The following is a 10672-nucleotide window of genomic DNA, read 5'->3' as shown; positions in this document are numbered from 1 at the left end:
TGACTCCTGAGATCAGTCCTATACATATAAATATGCTAGCGGGTGACCCTTGAGTATGTCATTCCTCTTTAACGGGTGACATCTCATACCTACGTTGACAACATAGTTTTGGAACTTAGGGATTGCTTCTAAGGATCTCAATCCTAATCTAGCGGGTGAGTCCCCATCTCTAAGCTCACTCGGTGCTGAATCCTAATCCCATCTGAAAACACTAAACTGAATATCTGGGCTGAATTGAATAACTGAACTGAACTGATACTGATTAACTAGATTGATACTGGTGGTATTGTTTAGCGGAGTTAAACTAAGTTTACTGGATTCTGATGACTGATGAAATATACTGAGTTCTAAGGACTGATTGAGAGTATTAAAATTACTAAGATTGACTTTGAACACTGAGGTTACATATATTACTGAGTACTAAGATCACTGAACTACTGAGATTACTGAGGTTACTGGATTTTCCTAAGTCACATGACTGACTGAATTCTATAGATCATGGCTTGACTGAGAGTATCATGATAACATGACATGACTCTAGGCATACAACTATATTTTTAGGTATGAATATCCCCAGGACTCGATGGAAGGAAACTGACACAACATGACTGACTTGATCATAAGATAGGAGTCCACAATTCACATTGTCATAAGTAGGGGATATTATACTTCATATAGTTCTTCAATATATTAAGCATGGTAGGGAGTGCATGGATATATTTCATGTACATATTGTATATCTCCATTATCATACATGATTCATACCACAACAATAGCAACACATCAATAGCATGAAATTTATATTGAAGTATATAGCTAACATGGACTTGTCATTTAGATATCATGGAACCATGTAAACATGAATTTCTAGCATCCTAAGTATTTTATCAAACACCTTGCATGCATAATATTGAGCATAGGTGTAATTAACAAATTTAGAAATCTTGAACCACCCAAATTCATGGGTTTCCAACTAACCTATTCACATGATTCATGAAAAACACATCAAGACACAACCTTGAATCCAAACAACAATCATTAACATGATTATAGTCATAAAACAACAAGAAAATCACAATTTATAATTTAAAACATAATTCTTAAGCTCCATGGATGAAAGGAACCCATGGATGAACTTTACGAATACCTTAGATTAAGAATTTGTGAAGATTGACGGCGAAATTTCGTTGAAATAGGCTTGTTCTGGAGAGTTTTGATCTTGAGAGGAAACCCTAATCTTGTGGTTGAGAGTGTATGAGAGAGCTTTTTGAGATGTTTAACTAAATAAAATAGAAGATAATACGCTCCTTGAGGGTTATAAGTCATGAAAAGTGAAGGAAAAAGACCAAAATACCCTTACTAAAACATCCCTCAATTGCTGGAAAAATATACTTAACGCCATTCATGACAGGCCGTCAGGTCCGTGATAGGCCGTCACGAATGGTCGTCACAAAAGGGGTCCAAATTCTTGATTTTCTTCCTAGGGCTGATGTCATCATCAGAAATGTCATCAGAATGTGACGACGTCATCAAAAAGGTCATTAGAAACATGATAGCCCGTCAGAAACATCGTCACTATTTCCAACTTGACATGCTGGAGTAAAATGGGGATAACTCTCTGCTCCGATATTGAATTTAAGTGAAATTGGTATTGTTCAAAAGCTAATTCAAAGAGATTTCATTTGATATATGGTAAACCATCCAGTTTTTCATATAAAATGAGTTATGATCGATTGAATTTGACCCAAGTTTTGATGCTCACTAAAACTTGAACGATAGGAAAGCTTTCAACTTGTACTTGAGTTAGGAGGCCTCTATGATCTAAATTCATGCTCAAATAGATTCCCACACTACATAATTGATTAACACACTAAATTTATATAGCATTTGAGACTTTTGAAATATCCACGCATAGGAATGACGGATTTTCATTCTAGTCCAAAATATGGGGTATTACAGTAATTAATTGGTAGTATATTATCCTGTTATTTTATTTTTGAAAATGATTCACAACCTTTTGCCTATATAAAGACATTATTTCCCTCTTCTCAAGGGGAATTTTTTTTATAGTATACATTCTCCACAACAGACAACTTACATACTCTGTACTCTCTACACTCTCTACTCTCTATACAAAACAAGAGCTTTAAGCATCTATCTCTTAAAAAACAAAAACTCTTTATTACTTTGGATTTGTACTTATCATAAGGGATCGATCGTGGGTTTGCTATGGTGATCCTTATTCCTTTATTATTATCAGTTTATTATCGTCAACTGGTACGTCCCCTTATCGATGCAATTTCAACTTTCGAATGATAAACTGTGGATAACGTAGGGAATGTGATCTTCTAGTTGGAATAAGAATAATGTTTTTCACTTTATGCTTGCGTGCCTCTCTGTGCTTGTTTTATGTCTGCTGGTATGCTTGAATTCATTTTTTTTCCTGACAGGTATCATTAAAAAGATGATTTGGGATCGAAGAGTCACCGGGGTTGAGAGGAATTATGTTGTGCCCTTTACTTTAGTTGATTCTTCCTTTGTATGTAATATTGTATAAACGCTATTGATGTAATAATAATTGGTGACTGCATAAGGTGCGGGGGCTTACGTACCCCATGAATAGTATAGGTAAACACGGGCTAGGATTTTACGTGTATTACATGCTATGTGAATCATGTAGGCAAACAAACCTAGGATTTATTAATACACAAATCATTTAGACACTTAATCTGTGATTTATTAATTGATTCTCTTAGAAATATTGCTTTGAGGTTTTAAAATAACACTCGACATATTAAATTGAGTTTAAACATGTTAATACTTTTTTTTAATATGTCCACATTGAATTTAAGCATGGTAATATATTTTTCAGTACGTTAGCCCACTACATTAAATATATGCATGTTAAACATTAAAATTAAGTAAGTCATTGCATGTTTTAGCATGTTAACACAAATTTAAGCATGTTAATATTTTTAGAGCATGTTAATATTAAATTCCTGCACGTTGAGTACTTTCAGCATGTTAATATGTCAAACCTTATATTTGAGTATTTTAACATGTTAAATATGCAAGTTAATATGTTAAACATTTTTTTGCTTGTTAAATAGTATACTTAAGCATTTTCAGCATGTTAATATGTTAAACCTTATACTTGAGCATTTTTTAGCACGTTAATCTTCATGTTAATATGTTCAACATTTTCCTACTTGTTAAATATTATGTTTGAGCAGTTTTCGCATGTTAATATGTTGAACAGTATGTTTGAGCATTTTTAACATGTTGATATACATGTTAATATGTTAAATATTTTTCTACTTGTTAAACAGTATATTTGAGCATTTCCCAGCATGATTAATATAATGTCAACACAAAAATAATCTCTGGCATGTTAATTAAATTTTTGGCATATTAGAATTAATTTCCAAAATATTAAGAAATATCTTTCAGTGTGTTAAAATAATTTTTCAACATGTTTACAAGTTTACCGCGATATTTTTAGTTAGAAAAAAATGTAATCCCCATCATGTTAATTTACTAGCACCCTCAATTAATTTTCAGCACTTTCATTTTTCACAATGTGCATAACAAATTTATGGGTGTCACCCCCCAATATATTTACTTCATTTTGACATGCTCTTGTTTTGACAAATTTATGACACTGTTTCGAAATTGCTCAACAATTATCTTTCGTCACACTAATCAACTATATGATACTTAGACATCATGCTTAACTATCTTTTATATAATAAATTAACGTTCTTAATTTTCAAATTTTGCTTAACTTTGACATGCCTTTTTTTTAATCCTTACCACATTGTTTTAAATGTTTTGACAATTAATTTTCAGTAAATAATTGTGTGACCTTAGATATCATGCCTATTGGTTAATGACACAAAAACAATAATTATTTGTCTTTGCAAGTTAATCACTTTAACCAATTCTTAATTAACCAAGAGGCATCTTTGAGAACATTATGTGCTATGTGACGTCCAATGTGTGTATGCGCTTTGTGTCTTAGGAAAACATATCTTTATTTTGTCTAGACTACAAAACCAAAATAGCAAAGTCCAATGCCTCTTCGACGATAACTGGGACGATAGGTATTACTGAAGGTGCTAGTTTTATCCTTTATTTTTAGAACGTCTTTAGGATAACAACGAGCCTAGATGGGGTGGGTCGGATAGTCATTCGAAAGTGATGATCTTCAGAGACATTACATGATATTTGACATTGTTACTTGTTTAAGAATTCGTTCAGTGGGTCGGATATGGATTAAACAAGTTGGGGTTTTGATTTGAATGAAACCAAAATTTTTCTTTGTTTTTTTTTAAATTTATTCTTTTATTTATTTTACATGTTTATTTATTTGGGGTAGTTAGTTTATTACATAAGCAGTCCCCTTTGTTATAATTTATATCACTTTTCTCTCCTCGCTTGTCTTATTTACATGTTTTATGACTTTCATCACTTAGATAGTTAATAATTAGAAATGATAAAATAACATGTGTTGTTTATTAATTAATTTATCACTTAGTTAGCAATTAAGTTAGAAATAAGAGACCTTTATCTGATCACATAGAATCTCCACGTAAAATATGAATTCGGCCAGAAACCACCTTTGCGGACTTCAAAAGGTGCCTAACACCTTCCTTTTGAGGTAATTTGAACCCTTACCCAAATATCTGGTAAACTAAGACAAAAAAACAAAATAGGTTCGTAGTAGCCTAGACCGGTACCCTAACGCATCTTAATTCGTTAGGTGGCGACTCTTCACATTTTCCTCAAACAATCCCAAAAAGAGTAGTCATGTCGAGTCCCACTTTTCATGAGAAAAATGGGTGTGACAGTGTGTTTCATACCCCTCAAAGAAACTCTACTCGACACGTCTTTTTAAACTTCCCAATTGACCATGAACCTAGGCTCTGATACCAACTTGACACGATCCGACCCCTGGCCTTATCTAAATGGGCATCCCATGTCCAACTAGGTAGGGGACCGCCCCCTGTTACCCAAACCAACCACCTATATCCAACCAATAATGATGCCAAGGCAAACACTAATACCGATCCTGCCCATACCAACCCCCAGAAGTACCAGAAAGCCTTTATCCAAAAGATAAAATAAATTCGAGTGGGACATGTCTCCAACCATGGCCGAAACCAATATCCAAATTAAAAGAAAAGTGTTTACAGAAATCTATAACATGAAATGATGCCTCCCGAAAGGATGGAGGCTCGCCACTTCAGTCCAAATGCTGATACCAAATTCACATGCTAAAAAAGAGGAGTAGAATGGTCGTTTCCTGCATAGCGTAGGTATATAATCGCTAGTAGATGGGGTTAGCAACTGACCGCTAGCATGAATATCAGGATAAGAATAAAATAATGCCAGTTATAAAACTAGGTAAAACTATTCATAATGCATACAACCATACATATATAAGCACCGGTAAAGGGAACTGGGTTTAGCATGCCTTTAAAACCTTTACCTGGGTTGTGTAGCTTGGCCATCCTAAACCACGACGGGAGATATGGGTTCAGCTCCCCCTGCTAAAAGGGTCCCAATGCGTGTAGCCGCACGACCAGAGAAGTATCCCATTGGATGACTAGTACATCCCCCTATATAAAATGTGACACACGCATACGGTCATGAAGACCCCTCATATCAGCAAATATTAGTTTTCGGTTTTGGTCCTCCCGAGATCGCCACCTTCCATGTCTTTGCCTCACACCCTGCCAAACCATTATTCATTTATTAACCAAGGCCAATATTAGTGGTATCGTCATACCATCCCTTACTTGCAAGTAATATCCTTAGCCAAACTATTTAGGTTAAGGGGACCGTAGGTGCCCTTCCAATTACCATATTAAATCAACTTGGGAGACTTCCATATTCTCCAAAAGCATAACCATTTAGACGTTAGCCTTTTCAAACCATTTAAAACCATGTATAAATCCTTTATCAAGTTTAAAACATGCAAAAGTCCCATTAAAAGAAGTCAATGCAATGAAGATATCTTTATTAGTATTTTATCAAACACCTTGGGGGAATAATATAACCAAAACCAATTCCAAGGACCATTAAACCATTATCATGCAATACAATTGTCCCAAACCACCATTAATACATATAAAAGTATATTTAAAACCATAGGAAAGCATAACTAAGCATTCAATATCAAAACCCCCAAATAATAGTTGAAACCATAGTCATGAAATAGTAAAACCATGAAATCAATCATATAAACTATGCCTTTAGTTGACATTATAATGAGGGAAGAGAATCATGCCTTATATTGAAGAATTTATGGAAAGATATCACCAAAAAAAGCCCTAAAGAAATTTGCAAGATGAAACCCTAGCCTTTTTTCCCCAAAAGATCTTGAGAGATTTATGGGATGTTTTGGAATAGTTTCTAATGTTAATGAATTGAACAATAGGGTAAATAGCCTCCAAAGTGTATTAGAAGTTGTGGAACCTAGTTAGGGTAAGTAGGGAAATATCCAGAATACCCCCACTTAAATCCCTTAAAAACCCATCACGAGGATACAACTTCCCCATACGAGTTGTAGCTTTCTATACGATTGGTACCTACCACTCGTATCCAAGCCTCAACCCTTAGATCAAACACTGTCCAGTATACGATTCATCTAACTAAGTCGTAACCACAACATACGATTCGTACCCATAATACGTATCCTTAGTAAAATGAAATACCAGGAGGATCAAATAATGCCCACAATATGAGTCGTTGATATGAATCATACCAATCCTTATGAATCATACCCCTAAGTCATACCCATTACAGTAACCAAAATATCCAACCAACTAACACTGGTCAGCGTACGATAGGACCATACCACTCGTACCCCAATATATAGCTCATACCGATGAGTCGTATTGGGTTTGAAGAATGGAATTCTAGGAAATTTTCTAAGGGTCAAAACCTAGGATGTTTTAACTAGGTCAATTCAAATTAGCTTTAGGTGATCCCTCCATCTCTTCAAAAGGCATTGCTTATATTGGAGATAACTAGTTCTATATTTTGGAGTATATCAGAGTTCTGGTCCCTATTGACATTGATTCATGTGTTTAGAGGCTTTGTAGATAGTAGTAGTAGTAGTAGTAGACATCACATCAGTTTTATTCATGTCTTTTGATATTTGTACAATTATGGTTTAATAATTTTATAAGTTTATAAAAATAAATAGGTTTTATTTAGTATATTAATCAATTATTTAAATGTTTCTTCCGCACAGGTGGATGAATGCTTCTGAGGTAAGGTAGGTGGTTCTCTTGGGCTAATAATGGTTTTGGGTGCCTGTTATGTCCAGAGCCTAGGTTCAGGTCGTGATAAGAAATCAGTGAGATACAAAAACTTTCCCAATATTGCAGCATCTCTTGACAGTAGATGGTTTTTGACAAGACTAGAGTTCGGTGCAGAAGTGATTGTTGATGCATTAAGAGAAAAAAGAGTTGTAAAATAGATTTGAGAGTTGTGGGATAAGTTGGCAAGAGGTGGATATTGCTCATCTCCACATTGGTGATACAGGATTGATTGATTATATGATGAAATCAATGAACAATGTGATTGTTGGGGGTTATGTAGTTCATCGTGTAGTGAACTGAGCCACGAGGGTGTTAGAGTACATGATTCAAGAACTTCGAAATTGTGATCAGCTTGAACAAGAAAAACTCCCCAAGCCTTTTCAGGATTACGATGCTAATCCTAGAACTGATGCGTACACTAATGTTTTATGCATGTACAATAGTCTTCCTCTGAGATTCGTCGAATATAATGTATTAAACCTGGATACTAGGATAGTATTGGACATCAAGCTATTTTTTAAGGAATGGCCATTTACGGATGATCTAGATGACAGCTTGTTGAGGTTCATTTGTTACATTTTGTCAATTCTAGCAGTTTGGATGCTATATTTACAAAGGGATATCTCAAAGGAGAGCTATTTGAAGTTACTCTACACTCATAATTGGTGATCCACAGATAGTTATTGAGTCTGCAATGAGAGACACGTATTGTGTAATGGATAATTTGATGGTAACAAATATTCAGGGATGGAACAAATGGGAGATGAAGAAGTGCTCTTTTGCATCATCGAGTTTGGCTTAGAACTTATGGTGAGGGGTTTCGATTTGGATTTGGACAGAGTTGATAAATGGAGGAGGGTTTGATAATTGGACAATGAAGTGTAGGTATAGTGCTTGGGACGATGCTGGTAAGAGAATGGTTTTGTGTGAGATATGAAAGCATACTTATTGTTGTGGCTGTGCCACCATTATTTGAGGCCTGCTACACCTTACTTACACCAGAAAGAGTGCAAAGCAGCTTTGAGATTGGTCATTATGGGTCTGCAGTACTATTGCCCCTTGAATCTCTCCTTGGCATGGACATGATATCTTGAATTTAGGGGCCTAGTAAGGCAACTCACCGAGGAAAAGATTTGCATAGATATAAAAGGATAACACAATCATATAGTCAAACTTGTAAAGTTTCTCTGTGATTCTTTTCTCTTGTTACATATGTAACTCAATTCTTTCAAAGATATGAAATAATCTATGATGATCCATATATTCTACATATCCCACGCTTCTTTATACTTTTCTTTCAAAACTTATCGTCCATTTACATGTTTGCTAAAAAGAATGAATGTAGAATAGGCTACAATTTTCTGCTTGATGTACTTGTATATATAGTCCTATGATGACTAAAACAGTTAAAATGACTAGCATTGAAAATATGGTTATGAGTGTCGGATGGCTTATATCTGTTTAGAAGAAATATTGTAAAAGAACAAGGGAATTGTATAGGAAAAAATAACGATAAGATTGATTAATTAGAGCTACATCTTTTGTTAGTCATACATTGACATGGAGGAGGGGTTGGGGTAGGGGATTTCATCTAAGGTTCTTATGGTTCTCAGTTGTACAATTAAAGTGCCTTCTGCGTATTGTGTCTTCTTTCCTCTTTTCTAATCCCATCTTTACAAAATCTCATGGGCAAAAGAATTTGCACCATGATCCTACATTCCTATTGTCATTGCCTACTTGGCACTGACAATCGAGCCTAGCATATTGAGCGGAAAGTAACTATTGATATCGGTTACTTTGGTTTAGACAACCTTCCAGGACACTTCAGTAAGGTGCCACATAACACTATTCATGATCTCTTCAAGGGGGAAGTGAGATCAATGTATACATTCTCTCTTTGCAAGGTCTTTTGAACCCACCCATTGGATGATTAAAGCCAAACTCTTCCTCAGCTTGAGTTAACAAGTATTGAAATAAGGGATGGCTTAAGTATGATACTGGCATCACAATCAATTCATCTAGCTCTGTCCTACATATACTGCACAATGCCATTTTGGAACTCCTCCAGATGTTGAAGGCCTCCTTAAAAACCGATTAACCTAAATAAATAGAGTCACTTTGATACCCATTCTCTCCTAGGATATTTAGTAACTCCAAATTCTCAAGGAAAATAAATATGAAGAATTTAAAGAATTGCAGAAGAAATAGAACTTTTCTTTTTAAATCTAGATATGTTTTGTTCAAATCCTTTGGTCTTATATATACAAGTTAATGGAAATTTTCATACCTAACTGGTGAGAGACAATGACACATGGAGTTTCACATGGTTTTGTGGCTTTTGCCTACTCTATTATTGTCGAGGTTTCACACCATAATTTTGTTGATTTAAAACAACAGACACCCTTAAAATAGAAGCCACAAGAATGGATGAAATTGATGACTTTGTCCTGGACCATAGAGAAATGAACAAATTTATTCATGGACTAATTTTGCATCAGCTTCTTTTCTTAAAACTAGATGACCAGCCATGTCGATAATTCTTAAGGTCCCATACCAAATAGAAGAGCATGATCTGCCTACTTATCTCAATATGGAAACTTTAGCTACCTTCAATTAAAATTAGCCTCAACTTTATATAAACTGATTCCATTAGACATTTGATCAATCTACAATCTCAAGGTCATATATATACATGACAAATAAGAAAGCGTGGAACATAGTTTTGCTTCTTACCAGCAACTGTCCATTTAATGGTTTCAAATTATTGACATTGGTTGGAAAGTTCTTTTATCCTTTCAAACAAGTTTCACCCACAAATTTAAGGCCCCATATCAACATGGCCAGTAGGCATCAACACATGACTTTGTCTTTGACTGTCAAACGCAAAACTTCAGCTCCAACTCAAAGCTTATCTATAGTCTCTTGCATAAATAACCCCTCTTCCATTAGCCTTTTTAATCATCAAGTACAAGCATTATCTATTTAGACATCAAATGGTTCTAATTAGCCTACTTTCTTGCTTCAAAACTCTCAAGAAAAAATGAAAAGAAAAACAATGATAAGTACCAAGAAACTTATCAAAATGGCTAGGAGATGGAAGAAGTTTGCAACCATGCAAAGGAAGAGGATTTCACTTACAAGAAATAATAGTGATGTAGGCAGTTGTATCGCATCTTCATCCTCCATCGTCAAAAAAGTCCATTTTGTAGTATATATAATTGATAAATGTTCTTTGTCATACCCTTGGTTTATCTTGAAAATGACGTCATTAGAAAACTTTTAATCATTTCTGAAAAAGAGTTTGGCAGGCCCTATTACATTATTGATACAATCCGAACTAG

General features: G+C 34.8%; 1 pseudogene; it reads left to right on the top strand.

Annotated features, from left to right (window-relative positions):
* LOC124896642 overlaps positions 1-8425 on the top strand; it is a 47898-nt pseudogene extending 39473 nt beyond the window's left edge.
* Positions 8426-10672: the final 2247 nt, after the last annotated feature.

This window comes from Capsicum annuum, chromosome 3, assembly GCF_002878395.1.
Source record: "Capsicum annuum cultivar UCD-10X-F1 chromosome 3, UCD10Xv1.1, whole genome shotgun sequence".
Lineage (NCBI taxonomy): Eukaryota > Viridiplantae > Streptophyta > Magnoliopsida > Solanales > Solanaceae > Capsicum > Capsicum annuum.
This window is presented reverse-complemented; position numbering and strand designations above follow the sequence as displayed.